At 40.9% G+C, this 19,638-nt stretch overlaps 1 protein-coding gene across 10 annotated transcripts in view; it reads left to right on the top strand.

The window, feature by feature from the left end:
• The window catches only part of PALLD (palladin, cytoskeletal associated protein), a 419,708-nt gene that overhangs the window by 131,352 nt on the left and 268,718 nt on the right, over window positions 1–19,638 (top strand). The window contains exon 1 of one of the 10 annotated variants that reach the window (XM_073892478.1): window positions 8,880–9,169. The exons of the other annotated variants lie outside the window; for them this stretch is intronic. The gene's annotated coding sequence lies outside the window, so the exon portion shown is untranslated. Of the gene's footprint in view, window positions 1–8,879; window positions 9,170–19,638 lie in introns of those variants that run through there. 10 annotated transcript variants of the gene reach the window in all.

The raw sequence follows: 19,638 nt of genomic DNA on the forward strand, positions 1-19,638 counted from the left end.
TGAACCAACTCAATCCCAAATCATGAGGGGGTTTTTCTTTGCATGACCACAACATAAGCATTTGTCCATCATTTTGGGATTTTTATGAAGCCTCTAAGAATGTTCAGAATTCCAGTCTTGCTCAAACAATGTCTCACTAGTCAGCATGATTCAGATGTTGAATCTTAGGACAACTTGGGAATTTCTGGTTAGAAGAAAAGGTAATCCTAAAATGTCTCAATGTGAAAGATTTTCGTGTATTTTCCTCCTTTACCATGTTTCTTTCAGTCCAGAAAAAGAAATGTGGAAATTCTTATGTTTCCTTTACCATAAGGCAATTTGAAGTTGATTGTAATCTCCTTGTCCCTAACCCCAAAAGAGAAGTGGCATTATTGTGCCATATTGGGTCCTTACTTAAATTTCTCCATTAGGTAGCCTCTTGTTACATAAATAATTTATGCTTTTAAATCTGAATACTATTGATAACAATCTCCTGATGGATCATACTTCTGGGGCTTAAGTTTGAAAATGAATCATCCAGATCCCTGAGATATTCTTGGTGAGTGTTCTGGAGGAAGAAGACACCAGAGGTTAAACTGGTCACCTGTGCCTTTGGGTAGGACCACACTCAAACTGTCCAAAAGAGATTATTTTTAAAGTTTCCCCAGAAAGGTAGATTCCATGACCTCCCTAAGTAAACCCTCCAGTGTTTCAACAACATTGGTATTTTCAGAAGAGAATTAAACCTACCATCACTTTACTTATTATTAACTTGAAACTTTGTCCTTTGGGCATTGGGAAACATCCCTCCCACATCAAGGTCTTTCAGTAGCATCTCAGAAAGCTGAATTGCCTCCTTGTGTAAGAAATGATGAGGAAATAAAATTTTGAGAAACCTCATCTCAATATCTCCTACTTATTTAATAAAGATACCTGCTCTTCCAAACTCAGTATTACTATGAATATCAAGAGATATCATGTGTCAGGCTGCCCAAGTAAGGAAGGTATTATTTGTATCACCACCAAAATAATCATTCTAAGGCTGAATCTGGAAGTAGTTGTTTAAATTTACTCTATTAGAGAAATAAAAGGAACTCTTAAAAAATTACTGCGACTATAAGCCTAAATTAATGGATACAAACATTCTGTCCATGAACTAGCACTTATTTAAGCAAACTGGGTGTGGGGGTCTCACAAAGCACCAAGAAAAATTCTCTCCCTAAAGATGCAGGACTCACCTGGAGAACAGTGCCAGACAGCTCTATCACTGTTTGGCAATGCCTCATGCAGGCCCCGTGTGAGCAAGAATAGAGGCAGTAGACTACGTCACAGAATGGAGCCCTGTATGTAAGGTACACAGTACATCAAGGTGATTCAGGGAGTATGAGTATCAAAGAGTAAGGAAAGACACACTAGGCAAAGGGAACTGAAAATAAAGTATGGTTATGACCCTGTTTGCAGATAAGGTAGAATTTGAGCCAGCAAATAAATAAGGAAAAGGGCACTTGGTAATGCAAAGCAATAAAACTCAAAATGAAGCTGTAATAATTATGAATATAGAGTCATCAAATAACATAGAAACCATCATACAAAGCAGAAATTACAGAAGATGCAAGGTAAAATATACATAAATATAAACTTAGTCTATGAGAAAGTCAAAATACCTGAAGTTCAAAGAAGATATTAATATCAAAACTGATAATAAAATATGTTATTTTACTCTGTATCCTGAAAACATAGACACTGGTATTATTTTTAGGTGACTAAGGAACATTCATGAAAAATGTCTATAAATTAGACCACAAGGAAAAAGTCCATCAATTCCAAAAATAGAAATATTATGGACAATATTCTCTGATCACAATGCAATGAAACAAAAAATTGTTATCAAAATCTCACTTGTGGATATCAATGGAAAAATTATAAATAAAATATTAGCAAATAGCATCTACCCACACATTAGAAAAATCACCATGACAAAGTGGAGTTTATTACAGGAATGCAAGGATAATTCATTACCAAGAAATTCATTATAGTCCATCAAATTAATAGGTATAAGGAGAAAAGTTATAGGATCATTTCTAAAGATACTAGAAAGAAACATTTGGACAAAAGCCAATAATCATACTTAACCCCAGAAAAAGGTCTCAATGAAATATGGATAGATTAATACTTTCTTAGAGTAATAAAATATATCATACCCAGCCCAAAGCCCATACCATGCCTACTGGGAAAACACTGGAGGCAGTTCCATTAAAATAAACTATAAGAGGGCACCTGGGTGGTTCAGTTGGTTAAGCAACTGCCTTCGGCTCAGGTCATGATTCTGAAGTCCTGGGATCGAGTCCCACGTTGGGCTCCCTGCTCGGCGGGGAGTCTGCTTCTCCCTCCGACCCTCTTCCCTCTCGTGCTCTCTATCTCTCATTCTGTCTCTCTCAAATAAATAAATAAAATCTTTAAAAAAATAAAATAAAATAAATTATAAGACAAGAATGCCCACATTCATTACTGTTATTTAACATTGTACTGATTTAATAGACAATGAAAATAGAAAACAAGAGCATAAAAATTGGAAAGCAGAAAGTTAATCTTTATTTTTAGATGATATTATTCTATAGTTAGAAATTATTATATAGAGAATTGAGAAATATTTACAAACAGTAAGAGAATTTAGTTAGATAAAATGGTACAAAATGAATGTACTATAATTAGTTAATTATATCCAGTAAGAAGATGTAAGGAGAGAAAAGACCCCATTTACAGTAATAATAGAAGGATAAAGCACCTAAGAATAACTGTAACAATAAATGTTGCAGAACACATATGATTAAAACCATAAAACATTGCTGAAGGACACAAAATAAGATTTGAACAAATAGAAAGATCTACCTTTTTCTTGGCTAGGAAAACTTGACAACATAAAGATGTTGATTCTCTCTGTTAATTATCTAAATGCAATTCTAGTAATAAAAATACTCATTGTTTGTTTACTCTGAAGTTCATGTGAAAAAATAAACAAAAAAGGAAAAACAGGAAACTCTGAGAGAGAAGAACAATGAGAGGATTAGGCTCACTAGATATTAAAATTAAAAGCCTCAATAATTAAAACAGTGTGGTAGTGGCACTGAAACTAAAAGATCAACCAAGAAAACAGAATAAAATGTCCAGAAATAGGCCCAACTATATATAGGAATTTAATACATGTTAAAAATGTACATCTCAAAACAGTAGGTAGAAGATTACTATTATAAAGTGATAGTGAGGCAAAGCATAGGCAACAGAAATAAAAATAGACAAGTGGGACTACACCAAACTTAAAAACTTCTGTGTATCAAAGGACACAACCCACAGAGTGAAAAGCCAACTTATGGAATAGGAGAAATTACTTGCAAATCATATATTTGACAATGGGTTAATATCCAATATAAAAAAATTCTTTTTAAAAAATTTATTTTTTTTAAAGATTTTTATTTATTTATTTGTCAGAGAGAGAGAGAGCACAAGCAGGGGGAGCAGCAGAGGCAGAGGGAGAAACAGGCTCCCTGATGAGCAGGGAGCCCGACGTGGGGCTCCATCCCAGGACCCTGAGATCATGACCCAAGCCGAAGGCAGACGCTTAACCAACTGAGCCACCCAAGCGTCCCTATATAAAAAATTCTTGCAATTCAACAAAAAACCCCACAAATAACCTGATTTAAAAACGGGCAAAGGACTTGAATAGACATTTCTCCAAAGATGATATTTAAATGGCCAATAAGCATATGAAAAGATGTTCAACACCGTTAATAATTAGAGAAACTCATGGAGGGAGGTGGGGAGTAGATGGGCTAGATGGGTGATGGGTGTTAAGGAGGGCACTTGTTGTGATGAGCACTGGGTGTTGTATATAAGTGATGAATCACTAAATCCTACACCTGAAACTGGTATTATACTATATGTTAACTAACTAGAATTTAAATAAAAATTTGAAAGCAAATTAGAATAATTCAAATCAAAACCAAAAGATATCAGCTCATACCCATTAGGAGAGGCACTATCAAGAGAGAAAGAAAGAAAGAAAGAAAGAAAGAAAGAAAGAAAGAAAGAAAGAAAGAAAGAAAAAGAAAGAGAGAGAGAGAGAGAGAGAGAGAGAGAGAAAGAAAGAAAGAAAGAGAAAGAGAAAGAAAAAGAAAAGAGAGAGAAAGGAAGGAAGAAAGGCAGAAAGAAAGGGAGAGGGAGGGAGAGAGGAAAGGAGAGAGAGAAAATTAAAGGAAAGAAAGAAAAGAACATGTTAACAAAGTGTTGGTGAGAATGTGGAAAAATTGGAATCTGCCTGCACTATTGGTGGGAATGTAAAATGGTGCAGCTTCTATGGAAAACAGTATGGAAATTCCTCAAAAAATGACAAACAGACTTATATAATGCAGCAATTCCACTTTTGGATATATATCCAAAAGAATTGAAAGCAGGACCTCAAGTAGATATGTACACACTGATGTTCATAGCAGCATTATTCACAATAATGCAGAGGTATAAGCAGTCCAAATGCATCAACAAATGAAGGGATAAAGAAAATGTGCTTTATACATGCAGTGAAATATTATTTAGCCTTTCAAAGCAAGGAAATCTTGTCACACGCCCCAACGTGGATGAACTTTGAGGACATTATGCTAAGTGAAGTAAGCCATTCACAAAAATGATTCCATTTATATGAGGTGTCTAAAGTAATCAAGTTCATAGAAACAAAGTAGAACAGTGATTGCCAGAGGCTGGGGAGAGGGGGAAATAGGGAGTTGTTGTTCAGTGGGTATAGAGTTTCAGGGCTGTAAAATGAAAAGTTCTAGAAATCTGCTGCACAACAATGTGAGTATACTTGATATCTCTGAACTGAACACTTAAAAATGATCGAGATGGTCAATTTTATGTTAGCTGCTTTTTACCACAGTTAGATTTTTAAAAAATTATTGTTTTAAAAAGTGGTAGTGGGGCAAACTGTATCACTACTTGGAGCAAAATCAAGCAGTTTTCCATATCTTAATACTTCGTAAACTCAACCAGGATAAAATACAAATCTGCCAAATATTTAAATGTAAAAAAATAAAATTATCAGGGTAGATGATATAGAAAAGGCCTTCCTATTTACTTTTCTCCTACTACATAAAAATTAGAAACTTTTGCATGTCAAAGGGTACCATAAGCCAAGTCAAAAGCCAAATGACAAGAGAAAACACTCTGCAGCTCAGAACCCAAAAAGATGATCTTCTTCATATGTATGGACTTTAAATAAGTCTGTCAAGAAAAAGGCCAAGAACCCCATAAAATATGGGCAAAGTATAACAGAGAGGCCACAACAAAGCAAATAGAATTGGCTCCTAAACATAAGAAAAAGTTGCTCAACCTCACTCAAAATCAGAGAAATGCAAGTCAAACTCTCTTGAGACATCATTTTCACCTATCAGGTTGGCAAATACCCAGAAGTTTGATTATACACTCTGTTGGCAAGGCTGTGGGAAAACAAAAACTAGTCAACATTGTTAGTGGGAGTGTCAATCGGTTTCGGCTTTTGGAAGGCAATTTGACTATATCTTTCAAAATTAGAAATACACACACAATTCAATAATCCCACTTGTGGAAGTTAATACCCTAGATATATTTGCACAAGTGTAGAATGTCATACGGGGAAGTTTAATAGCAAAATATTGGAAACAACCCAAATCTCTACCAGTTGCATCCTGATTGAATAAAATTGCAGTGTATTTATCCAAGGGAATACTATATAACATTAAACAAGAGCATGTTTTCTGTGTGCGGATATGTACATAAATTGTATCATATTTCTCCTCCTCTTAAGACCCTCCAATGGTTGTCTATTGCTTTAAGAGTAAAAAACAAAATCCTTACACGGCTTATAATATCCTATCCTATCTTGCCCCCCTCTTGCCTTTCTGACCCCCTATGACAGTCTGCCTCACCTTCTTTGTTCCAGTCACACTGGCCCCTTTGCCTTAAAAATGCTAGTCATACTCCCACCTCAGGGCCTTTGCACTAGCTGATCCCTGTCTGGATCACATACTCCGCACATAATTCCAAAGCTCACTCTCTCATTGACCTCAATCTTTGCTTACATGTCATTTTCTCAATAAGGCCACCTCTGACCACTCCATTTAAAATTAAAACCTGCTACCTGATATTCCCAATCCCTACTGTCTTGCTCTAGTTTTTCAATTGCTCTAATTATATTCCAACACAATATATAATTTTCTTGTTATGCTTATTGTCTGCTTGATGCACCCTTTCCCAAGATATAAATGCTATGGGGTAGAAATGTTTGTCAATTTTGTCCATATCTGTAACCACAGCATGACAGTATTTGGCAGATAGTAGTTGCATAATAAGGGTTTGTCTCTAAATGAATGAATAATTGAATGTATGATACAGAAAAAGATCCTAAATTATATTTAAGTGAAGGAGCAAAGTAAAGGACAGCAACTGTCCTGCATAAGTATTTTACAGTATTTTGAAGAAATAAAGGGGGAAAAAGTAAGAATTTATATTTGCAGGTATGTGCATAAAGAAACCTGAAAGTCTACGGAAAAAACTATTATCAGTGGTTGCCTTGGAGGAGCTGTATGGACTAGACATATGGGAAACAGTGGTAGGAAGGAGACTGCAGAGTATATACCTTTATTCAAATTATGTGAATATATTACTTATTCAAAACATTCAGTTACACACACACACACACACACACACACACACATACACACACACACAGTAATGTCATAGCCCCCAGACGAAAAGATCCTAATTCAACAGCTCTGTGTAGGGCCCAGAGAATTTACATTTTCAACAAGCTCCCCTTCCCCACTTCTGAGACAGGTGCTCTATGGACCACACACAGCGAGAACGCTGTCACCACTCCCTCTCCTAACCCAAGAAACTCTACAGAACAGTCAACACTGGAATATTTCTCACATTTGGGACACAAGCAAGTAGGCAGATCCTAGAAACAAAAAGCAATTTCCAGGAACATTTGGCACCACTAGTAGGTGCAACCCAAAAGGTAGCCTCCTTTTGTATACTATGTGGAAGGACTGCAGAAAATTCATCTTCCCTTCGGTCTCATCTGCACACAGAGCCACAGAAAGGGATGTCGTCTTTGACTAAGATATTTAAGCATGTTGGACACTTTAAGTAAATTTCAGACTTCAAAAATGTTCAGAGTTTTAGCAAAGGCAGTTGAAAGGGATGCTCAGGTCTTTGTGCTCATGGTGATCACATACTGAACCCCCCCGCCCTGGGGCCCCATTTTTCCTTCTGCTTTTGCCTTGGCATTTTAATCAATAAAATGTTTCCCCTAATTCACAGAGGATTGTTCTAACACCCCTTGCTGGAGAGGAGAAATGTGGTTAGGACTTGAAATGTATCTTAGAGACACCCACCCAATAAGGCCACCCTGCTTTACACTGATGCCTTTCAGACAAACAAAAGCATTTAACTGTTATTCAGCGACTCTAGCAGAACTCTATAAATGTAGTTAACAAATTAAGGGAACTAATGACACAAAAGAAGGGACTGAACCTGCCAAACCCAGAATATTTTCAGTTTGAAAAGCAAACTCATCCTTACTAACTTTACATGAATTCTCAAAGGAAGGAGGAAACTTAATAAGTGAGAAAAAAATCCAATATTTCATGACCCATCCCTTCCTCAGGATAATAAACTAAAGATATACACTAAATGCTGAACATTTTATTTCCATTTCAAAAAATATTTTTTGCACTATCTCTATTTTGGACCTCTCAAGATTATTCTATTTCTGGAACACACTTTCTGATGTTTTCTAATTGACTTCAAGAATCTGTCATGCCTTTGACATTTTACATGCTACATTAAAATTAATAGTTTCATGAGTCCCTTATGAGTTTCTTCCTTAAATTTCCAAATACAATCCTGGGTTTCTGTTTCCCAGACTGACCAATGACAAGCAGTGATGTGATTCCAAGATGGGGAAACAATGGAAGTGGTGAAATAATCTTTAAAAATGTTTAAAATTTAGGCCCTGTCTGACAATCTGTTACAGTTGGCAAGTAGGTAAGTCTTTATTAAATAGTTGGTTTTGTTTCTCCTATTGTTTCTCCATTATGTCTGTCTGTGTGGTAACTGAGTCACTATGACATAATGCTGCAAAGAGAGACTGTAGAACAACCAGACATATGCACATGTTCATCTCTCAAGAAGTCGCAATCTTGGGTCTGTTCCCTAGATGTTGGTGGAAAGACTTGATTAATGGCAGACTTGTTCAACATAAAAAAGAACAAAAACCAGATTTATTCTCAGCATTCCTTTTCCTAGAGGCTTCATGTGTAATGCAGTAATTAATTTATAGCTTTACAGTAAGGCAGCATCAGAGAAAGCAATTCAATTCACCAGAATGCAGATAGTGTAATTGAAAGATACCTCCTGCATGAAAGGGTATATGAGGAAGAGTAAGACGGAAATTGATTTCTTTTATAACTACTACAAATTCACTAGTAGTTACCACCTGGATACCCCCCCCCCCCCCCCCCCCCCCCCCCCACGGTATCCTCAGAGACTGGATGCTGACTAAATGAACAGAGGTTTTTAGGAAATGCTTCAAACCACAGCTGAACGGTCGTTAGAAACCGTGGGTGGAACTTGCTTATTACCTTCTCCACGGGGGATTGCAATCCCCATCCCCAGCCAAAGTCAAAGCTTTCCTAAGCGTGATAAGGGCTTGGAGCGAGGGGAGCTGCATTGCCCTCCATCCCCGCTCAGTGTTATTTGTGGAAGTTAGCGGCATTCCTCCCCAGGACACACCCTCTCCCCCTCCCCAGCAGCCCCCTCTCTGCCACACGCGCACCGCGCACTCGCGGCCCCTCGGCGAGACGCGGCGCACTCGGCGCGGCTGCAGTCGGGCCGCCTCACGCCGACCCTGCTCGCGGGGGCCTGGCTGCCTGGAGGCTTCCCCGGAGCGCCAGCACGCCAAGACGTCTTCCTCCTTGCCTGCGAGGGGCCGGGCTTTGGGGAGCTCGGCTGCCCGTTCGTTTTCTCCGTTGTAGTCTGCAAGCTAGACTGAATTCAGAGCTCCGAAGTTGCAAGCTGGGAATAGCTGAGATCTGAAAGACCCCAGAGGGGAGCTTTTTTATTTGTTTGTTTTTAGGGGCAGAGCGTGTCTCCTGCTCAACTGGTAAGTGAGAGCACTAAATACATATAGAAGGGCAGGAAATAATTGCTTGGCAGCGTTTCCCGGCAGTGACATGCAGGTACTCCAGTGAAACGTACTGTGCTGGGTGTTTGCTTGTCTTGGGCTCGGAAGACTGTCTTCCGCCACGGTTTTCCTAATTCTTGCTCGGACCGCTCTTAGGGGGCGGGGGTGGTGGGTCCTGCTCCGCGCGACTTTTCTGTTGTAAGAGTTGGGGTGGGGGAGGGGCAGGAGGAGGGAGGTGGAATTCCCCTCCCCCCCTTTTATCCATTAAAAAATGGTACTTTGAGAGAAGCTTCTCTTTCGGGCGTTTATATGCCTGGAGCGGTTTGTGCCGAGTTTGTGTTCCTTCTAATTTCTATGTAATCTGCTCCATCCCTGGTTGAAGTAGAAGGAAAACTTTTTTACCGAGCGAGCAATCTCTGACAGCCTAATCGCCGATCAGTTGCTGAATGAATTTTAGCTGGAAACACTTTAACGGAAGGTTTTGGTGATTTTTCCCATGAGAAATCTGGGCGTTTTCACACCTGTTGCTTTTCAGCTGCCTGAACGTTTGTTTGTTTGTTTTGTTGGGTTTCACTTGATTGCAGTCCTTTGTCTAACAAAATCAAATGCTACATTCTCCTTCTCTTGTTCTCCTCGAAGCCCTTTGGATGGGGTCCCTGTCTTCGTTAGCATTCAGTTGGCTGTGGTTCTCCGGGAACAAGTGGCAGGCAGAATACAATAGGGAAGAATGCATTCCTGATGACTCGTCTACCATGGAAAGACTAAAGTGGAAAACTGACATTCCCCATTAGCTTTTATGGAAAGCATTGCTATTACGGTTTTATAAATATTCAGTTTTGGTGAAGTCTTGAAATGAGCGAATCTAGAGGTCACCAACCTGACTTTTACATATAAGAGATTCCCCCCAGTCTACCTACACTACAGACATAAAGACCCTGCCTGACACCTGTGCTTTCCAGGGATGCTAAAGTCCCCTCTCTCACTTGACCGGTAGGCTACTGATGAAAGAGAGGGTGGTGTGGTATGTGGCAGGGGCCAAGGAGGAGGACCACCTGAGAAGGGGGCTGAAGTTTGTTTTCAGCTTTCTGATGATGAAGAAAATCATCACAATACTGGAATGAAGCTTAACCTCCTGGTCCGTTAAGTTGAATTCTTGTCCACCTGATGAAAAAGACTCTCAGTAGCCCTTCTCACACTTCCAAGTGGAGCTCAGTGGAATGCTTGTTTATTTCTTTTGCTGATAAATCCATGGGAAATCTCTGCTGAACCCAGCAATTTTGAAAAGCAAGTCCTAGCTTGTAATTGCCCACATAATGGCAAACAGGTTATTTTCAGTAACCGAAGAGCCTCGAATTTTCTCCGACCATTGTTTTAGAGGTTACATGAAGATATTCAGAGCATACACTTGAGCTTTCCTCTTACCCACAACTGAAACGGAAAGGGTGTCTGATGAAAAAGATTATTGCCAGATATGTTATCAGACTATAAGAAAACATGTTTCTGAAAAGATTAATTTCTATCATTAGATAAAAGATATCTAATGATATTAGTGGTCACTAGCTACTATATAATTTTTCCATTGTTCCTTTAGGGACCAAGACCTACCTTGATCACCGAAATGTTTTCATTTGTTGTTTATTTGCTGTGTGGTTTTGCTGGGTCTTTTCTTTTTGCTATTGAAAAATCTCTTTTCACTTAGGTGAAATCACACACTAGAATTAGCAGCAGTGATAGCTCCCTGGGGCTAAAATTAGACAAGTCCACGAGACTTTTCAGGCATATCCCTCTTGTCTCACACAGATTCTGCAGTCTCCTTTCAAACTCCTACTTTAGCGATTATTGTATGATGCTTAAGTACTCTTTTTAAAGCATTTTATTTGGACAGTTTTTTTTTTTTTTTTCTCTTGAGCTTTAATCATACTTTACTGGTGCATGCTGAACTTTGTTTCCCTGAGATGCCTGAAGGCACATTTACCAATCCCTTCAAAGTCCATATACTTAACTCTTTGAACAGTTCCTTTTTAAAAAAATAAACAAAGTTCCAGTGGCACTTGCAAAATACAAGACTGGGTCCTCTGATGTGATGGCAGATGGCAGTCGCTTGAGTTTTGTTTATGCCCTGGACAAGCTCAGTGTCTCTTAAATTAATCATGAATTGAATAATTGATTTCTCACACCTTGGGCTGCTCTTAATCTCCAGTTGTAAATTTAGAGAAAGGTTACTATTAAGGTCTAGTTCACTTGGAAACCCTTTCAAAGCCTATCAAACGATTTTACAGCTGGGTCAAATCTAGTCGTAATACACATTATGAAATGCAATGACATAAACTTCAAGCTCTCCTGGCTTTCTCGTTTTGAAGACGGGCTCCAGCGACCTTCCCATTTGTTGGCCAGCTCCAAAGATGGTGGGGTTGACGGATGCAGTGGGTTTCTGTAAATGTAATTAAACGTGCCTCTGCCAGCTGCCTGGTATTCATGAATGTTTTCCTAAGAAAAGCTGTTCTTCGGCTTTATCTGCCCACTGTGGTTTGTGGCATGTTGTGCTATTCTGCAGCCGTTGCAGTTTTTTCCTGAATGATTGAGCTATGATGTCATGTGCTATCTCAGCGCGGAACCCTTTCAGGGCTTTGCTGGGGTCTGTGTGCCTGAGCAGAGGGAGTGGGAACTCCCTCTGAGCACCCTTGGTAGCGACTCCCCGTCTACTCCGGCACATTCCATTGCCTGGAGACCAAAGCCACCAAATGATTTGCGGTCAGAGTGATTTGGGGCTGGTTAGAGATGATTTAAAAGGAAGGTTATGGGCACATGAAGTGTAGGGTAAAGAAAATATATTTTACTACTTTATTGAGACCACATGGCTCCAACTTGAACTTTTTTTTTTAACATGGAAATTGTTGGCTGAACTGGCCCACAGTGTTCCCCCCCCTTTTCCCCTTTTTTATTGCTTAGAGCAAAGAACTATACTTTCTACTTATTGTAGGTTTGATCTCACCATTATTTCTGAAGGCTTGAAACATTTCTTATGCCTAAGAAAAGAGTGAAAAGTAGGCTTTCTCTGTTGTGCTCTTCAAGGGCCAAATACCATTGTCCAAGAAGAGACTCAAACTCTTCAATAACTGAAAGGATATCCCATGTCAAGATTGGGGAGGCATCGGTTATGAAAGGCACAGGCCAGTCCACCCCATTGGACCAGTGTGCCACCAAATATCAGTAGTGGTAGGGTGTGCCCATCTCTTGATGAGTAAGACAGATGATTTTTATACCTGAGAACTCCTTATTCCCTGTGATTAATAATGGGGCCAAATAAAATGTAGTTGATCTTTTCCAATGCACTAATAGTGATGATCGAGCTCAGAGCCCAGTGGCCCTTGCCATTAGTAATCCATAGGAACACATAACACTTGGGCCCACACTTCATTTGTGAAACTAAACTGACATCTCCTGCCTCTTCTATGTGGACTACACAAATTGGCACAGTAAGTCACCTGTTACCACTGAACAAGTTTCTGAATGTCCAGTGTGAACGTCAAGTATGTATTATCACTTTACTCTGTGGCTCACTCTTCTCCTACTTCAGCCTTCAGGGTACGTGCTATAGCCTAATAGTCCATTACAAACCATCAAATAGCCATCTCCAGCGTCCAGTTTGGTGTTATGAAACTGGCTAGTAGAGCTACAGGGAAAGGCAGCTCGTGAATGTCCCCAGTCCTTCGGAAGCTATCAATCCAGGGTCTGAGAGCCATAACTGTGAGGTCATGGAAGGCTGCTTGAGGCCTCCCCAACAAGTCTTCAAGTTTGCTGGTCTATAATCCATCTGAGCAGCCTAGATTCCCACAGTTTGAGTCTGTGCATATCCAGGGGTTTAAAGGAAAGCATGTGGAGATCAAATTAGTGTGGTAGCTTATGAGAAAATCTTCTAACTGTAGAATTGGAAAAATATCAAGAAGGCAGCATTGTATGAAGGATATTGAACTACATTGGAATTGAAGATCCTGGTTTTGCCACCTTGTGACCTTGAATAAGCTACTTAATAGTGCAACATATCGATAAAGCAGTTGGCTACATTTATCGTGTCCTTCATAAGTGTGATGCCATAAGATGCTCAGAATGACACTCAGAAGCAGGTAGAGTAGGCAGCGTTCTTTCCATTTTTCAACTGTGGGAACTGAATCTCTAGAGGTTAATGACTTGGTCAAGGTCACACAGTATGTGACTGGTAAAATTTGGCCTCATGTCCCAAACTTCTAACTTCAAATGTGTGCTTTTTCCACTGCAGCAATCAGCCTCCACAACTCTTAACCTCTACGGACCTCTCCTTATTTGCAAAAATGAGGCCTTTGGCCCAGGATATAATGGTCCATTCCAGCTTAAAATTCTATGTCTGATGAATCACTGGCTGGAAGGGACTTTAAGAAATCACTTAGTCACACTCCTTGCCTCCAGGAGGACACTGTCTAAACTATTTTGAGAAGAAAATGTCAGACCTTTGGTGTGCCTTTGTTTGTTTGTGTTGTTTTTTGTTGTTGGTGGTGGTGTTGGTGGTGGTATGTATGTGTGTCTTAGACCAGGAACAGGCCCTGGAGGGTGTCTGAGTGCATTCTGGGGTAAGAAAGGAAAGAGGAGCTAGTGTCAGTACCTGGTGGGGAGAGCCCTTCTCTCGGGCTCAGGAGCACCGCTTCTTGCCTCACTAGAAGTGAACGTCCAGTCCTGGGATCAATGTCTAAAGTAGGAGATGAGAGTCACAGGCGTGCTTTGCTGGTTGGAAAGGAATTCTGTAAGGAGAGATCAGAGAGGTGCTTACTCCGCTAGGAGGAAAAAAGAGTTAAGTGAGTGACTCAGTAATGATCTTAAAGTTTATTAAGGGCTCCCGAAGACAGTGACTGCAGATCAGTGGTAATGGTTCTATTTAAAGATACAAACAGAAGAATCCCCTTCATTCAGTAAATGTGACCAACAGAAAGCTGTGTTGATCTAGTTCTGACTCCGCTTGTATTGCCAGGTTGGCGGCAGAATGAGGATGGGAGGAGAGGCTTCTCTGGGAGGTTGGTGCCCTTGAACCTGTGAGTCGAGAGCTGCACCTCAGTTTCTCCCTTTCCTTACAGCACTGCTCTCTGCAGGCTGGAGCACCAGGGAGGGTCTGACAACCTTTCAAAGACAAAGGACTATTAATGGACAACTACCAGCAATTAGACCAGATGATAAGTCCAGGCTCACATTACTCAGCTAACCTGATTATAATACTAAAATACTCACCAGTTTCTCAGTGTTCTTCCTGTTTCTCTCCCATGAAACAGGAAAAAGAGCAATGACTTTGGAGCCAGAAGACCTAAGTGACTACCACAATTCTACAACTTACTGAGCTTGGACAGGCATTTTCTACTCTAAGCCTCAATTTCTTATCTTTGAAATGGGGTGGTAATAATACTTACTTTATTTATTTTTTTTTTTTAAGATTTTATTTATTTATTTGAGAGAGAGAGAATGAGAGATAGAGAGCACAAGAGGGAAGAGGGTCAGAGGGAGAAGCAGACTCCCTGCTGAGCAGGGAGCCCGATGTGGGACTCGATCCTGGGACTCCGGGATCATGACCTGAGCCGAAGGCAGTTGCTTAACCAACTGAGCCACCCAGGCGCCCCAATAATACTTACTTTAAAGTTAATTATTTCCCAAGGATCGATGGAGGAACATAGGTGAGCATGCTACGAAAGTTAGTCTGGATCATTCGTAGGTGGCAGCCCCTTTCTGTAAATCATGAGGTCACTGAAGTTTCTGTTTATTCTGCCTTAATTCCATTCCCAGGCCAAGTCAGAATTACAGAAGTTTTTCCCCTACCTGCTATGTGTCAGGCATATAATCGTGTATTTAATCTTCACCAAAATATATAAAGTAGATCTCTTTTTCCTGTTTTATTATCTGGAAATTATGTTCTAACAAGAATAAGCATATTGCCCAAGATCGCATGGATAATAAATGGCAGAGGTAAAGTGGAAACCAAGTCTGTTTGGCTCCAAAGCCTCTGTGCTTTCAGACCTTTAGAACTGGGGCTTTTCCTACCCGAATACAGACCCAGTGTTCTTGGTTTCCGGTTGCATTGATCTGGCAGTTGCTTGATTGGCCTCCGAGTTGGCTCTAGACCAGGTCCTTGGGCTTGGCTGGGTCCTTTAGCTAAGGCTTCATCTTCATCAGCCTATCCTGATTTATACCCCAGTCTTCTGTCCCTTTCATGTTCTTCTTTCTTTCTTTCTTTCTTTCTTTTTTTTTTTTTTTTAAAGATTTTATTTATTTGACAGAGAGAGAGAGTGCACAAGCAGGGGGAGCGGCAGGCAGAGGGAGAGGGAGAAGCGGTCTCCCCAAGGAGCAGGGAGCCCGATGTGGGGCTCAATCCCAGGACCATGGGATCATAACCTGAGCCAAAGGCAGACGCTTAACCAATTGGGCCACCAGATGCCCCTCATGTTCTTATGCCTAGGTGACTTATAGGTATCCCTCATGTTCTCCTTCTGCTTCAGGCATGTTCCTCCTCAGGAGTATCCTGCATTCTCTTCAACTTTCCTTCAGAACCAGATAATCCCCCATAAGGACCTTGTAGCTTTCCACACTTTGCCCCACCCCTACCTGTGACATAAGCCCATCAAGTCCAGATCAAATGCCTAACCCCTCAGCACGTTTACTGTTTTCACTTCACTGGAAGGAAACCTTTAACCTGTTAAATACACCTACCACATTACTCTAGAACATCGTAGAATGTGAACTGTGAGCACTGAGAAAGAACGCCGCTGAGGTCATTTTATAAACATGGAAACTGAGGCCCGGAGAATTGCCTGCCCCAAATCACGGCTCTGGGCCAGAGCCAGGGCTGATGCCAGATCTAGTCAATACTATCTTTCCTTCCAACTTTATAAAAATAGTATAAATTAACATTTTGCCACCCCCACATACCCTTGTCTGGTGGGTTCCCTTGGTCAGTGTTTGGAAACGAGTCTTTGTCTTGCTACAGCAGCCTGTTCAGACCCTCAACATTCGTCACAGGGAAGGTTTTCCTTTCCTTAACTTATATCCTTTCTGCTGAACTGAAGCCTGTTTACTCCTCAACAGGAGACAGAACAGTCGGTCACTCTCAGCTAGAATTCATGGATGGGAAGAGTTAAGTCTCCCCTTAGCTTTCTTTCCCTAGGTTAAATAATACCAGATCTTTTTGCTTTTTCTCATAGTTCTTTTTCTCCAACAATTTCATCATCTTTATTTCTATCTGTTGAACTATGTCCAAGGACTCCATGCCTCTCAAACTGTGAAGTCCGGAACTGGACAAAGAGGTCTCATAAAGGTATGATAAAGTGACGATTACCTCACAGTTCCTCCAAACTGCTTCAGTCAGTGTGGCCAACTTTCACGCTCATGTTTTAAGGGGGACAGCCGGACCTCGCTGGATTGTTTTCAGCTTATTATCCTCATTTGGCTGGGCATTGCTTCGCCTGTGTTTGTGATAATAATCATTTCCTCCAAGTATCATTCGGAACTTTTCCTATTGAATGTTTTTTTCCTTTGTTACTGACTATTTCTCCAATTCATCAACTCATTTGGGACTCTCCTATTCTTCTACTTAATTCTTAACCCAGCTACTGTCCCAAGTAGCTTAGCACATTAAACGTCCCTGGAATTCACCCATATAGAAGTAGACCCCTGAGATGTCTGGCTCCTCAAAGCACTTCTCCCTCATGACTCCAGGATCTGAAAAGCAAGCAGTCTACCTCCTGACACCAGGCCCTCAAACTGACCATCAGACAGTGTTATAAGTGCTGGCTATAGTAAGAGATCATTGGAGAGCCTTCCAGGAGACTCATAGCTAAGGCCAAAACACTGGCCAATTCAGAGATAGCTAACCAAGCCCAGATCTGTCTTACATACAATGGTGGGGGTCTCCAAGATTTCACTTTGGCTCAGAAATGTGATAATTACAAACATTCACATTTACAGACCACTTTGATCTCCATTAGCTTAAGCAACTCCTCTGAAGAAATACATTATCTGCATTTTACAGATGAAGGGACTAAGTCTCAGTAGAGTCAAGTGACGCCCAAGATCATACAGCCAAGATTGGAACTCAAGTTTCCTGTCTTTAAATTCCTTACACTTTACCATATTTTAGTGTTTTAAAAACCTTAGAATTCTTAAAAATCCCATGAGTGGGTAGGGTGGAGTAATGCTTATAAAATGCAGATTCTGGGGCCCCGGCGCCAAGTCCTCTTGATTCATGAAGCCTGAGTGGAGCCTCGGAATCTCCATTTTAACTAGCACCTCAGAGGGTTCTGAGGTGTCAGTAGATTATATTTGAGTAAACTCTCTCTTAAACTATGCTTTCTAGAATAGACTATTTTTTATTTTTATTTTTTTAAAGATTTTATTTATTTAACAGGGAGAGCACAAGTAGGCAGAGTGGCAGGCAGAGGGAGAGGGAGAAGCTCCACAGGCAGATGCTTAACTGCCTGGGCCACCCACGCGCCACTAACATAGACTCTTTAAATGCATCAGGTCTGTCTTTGTTCTGTGACAAAGCTGGTGCATAAAAACCAACCACAGATCTCTCCTACTCCACATGGTGCCTCAAGAAGGCACCCTGTTTACCCTGGACCCATGGCTGTGGCTCTCAGAACCTGCCACCCAGCCCTGGTTCAGACCTGCTTTTGACCCCTTCATCTTGCCAACCTGTTTACCTCCCCTCTTCCGAGTAATCTGCCTTGGCTTCCCACTCAGCTCTTGGTAATCTCTGGCCCCTGATTTTGTCAGTCTCTTCAGCTCCAGATCAGAAAGCCTGTCTCCATGAGGTCTTTCCAGTTGCGAGCATACAAAGGGCCTGAGACTTGAATCATGAAAGGGAATCTGGTAACTCTCCAGGAGGTCTTTATCTGGGGAACCTTCTAATCACATGCACCCCAACTGGGCATCACTTACAAACTTTTCCAGGGGAAAGATTCACAGCCAGTTCTCTCAAAGAGAGACATTGTGGTTCTTGAAGATTAACCGCTCAATAAAGCTCACAGTTCTTTGTTACTTGAAAACCCGGATCCTCCAGTAGGTTAATAGGTGACGAGGCGATGGGTGGCGATCACTGTTGATTGAATACCCCCATCACACTGTGTTTGCCCCTTTTCATGAGTTGTGTCTTATTCCCTTTCACATCCAGGATGGTTATGCATGGTGCCATCTCCCAGTCTCAGGGGATTATGTGTTTGTTGAATTACCAATACTGAGCCCTACTATGTACAAGTCACTTGAGTCTTTCAGGCTCACCAAATCTATGAGAGATTCCTGGCTAGATTCTTTAATGCATTTTTTATTGAGGAGGAAGTACAGTCCTGCAGAAGAAAGTTTCTGGGGTCAAAGCAGACTAATAGTGGTTGAAATTTTATGTGGAACCCAATTGGACTCCTACTCTCTTGGTAGATATGTTCCACCCACTGCCTCTTCTGTATTCTCTTTCTCAAGTGCAGACATCTTCAACATAATAGGCTTGACTCTCCCCACACTTCTTAAGAAACGTGTCCAGATTTTGATAGTGGGACAGAAAAAAAAAAAATAACATACTTCAACAGCAAATAACACGGTGAGAAGAAATGTGTTTTTCCTTCACCTTGGTCTCTGCCATCTTGTGACACCTTGAAGAGAAATTTCCAAACAGAAGTCTTCTGAGTGATTGTCAGATGTATACCTTGCCTTATCTTTAGCAGATGTGAGAGCTCTTTGAGAACATAGCAAAATATTTGGGGAAAGGGATGCGTGGAGCCTTGTTGGAGCCCAGGCTTAGAGCCTTAGAAGATGGTCCACCATGAAAGCTGACGTTTTGCTGAAATAAACTGTTACGTTGTATGTTATAACTTGGCAAGTTATGGAATAACGCTAATGTTAAATGACTTGTTAAAGGATCTCAGCGTATTATGGCAAAAATTTTATCCCCAGGGGCGCCTGGGTGGCTCAGTCGTTAAGCGTCTGCCTTTGGCTCAGGTCGTGATCCCAGGGTCCTGGGATGGAGTCCCACGTCGGGCTCCCTGCTCAGCGGGAAGCCTGCTTCTCCCTCTCCTACTCCCTTGGCTTGTGTTCCCTCTCTCGCTATGTCTCTCTCTGTCAAATAAATAAATAAAATCTTAAAAAAAAAATCTTATCCCCTTTCATTAATTAGGTCAAGTTAAATTCAAAAGGAAAGGCCGTCTGGTTTGCTAACCACTGTGGAAGTATTGCTTTCGGGGGGAATACATATCCAGATTGCATTGTCTGACTCGAGAATAATGCACAGGAAACAGTTTGGGGTTTTTCTTTCTTTTGGTTTTGATATTTAAGCTACAGGGAACTTGCAGTCCAGCAACTGGCATTTGTAGCATTAGCGGTTATCACAACGCATTGGCCAGAATGTCTCCGTTTAAGATCTTGCTGCTGTTTCTTGTATTGGGAGTGTA

This window comes from Callorhinus ursinus, unplaced genomic scaffold (assembly GCF_003265705.2).
Source record: "Callorhinus ursinus isolate GAN/ISIS: 27379988/994484 unplaced genomic scaffold, GSC_fseal_2.0 scaffold4, whole genome shotgun sequence".
Lineage (NCBI taxonomy): Eukaryota > Metazoa > Chordata > Mammalia > Carnivora > Otariidae > Callorhinus > Callorhinus ursinus.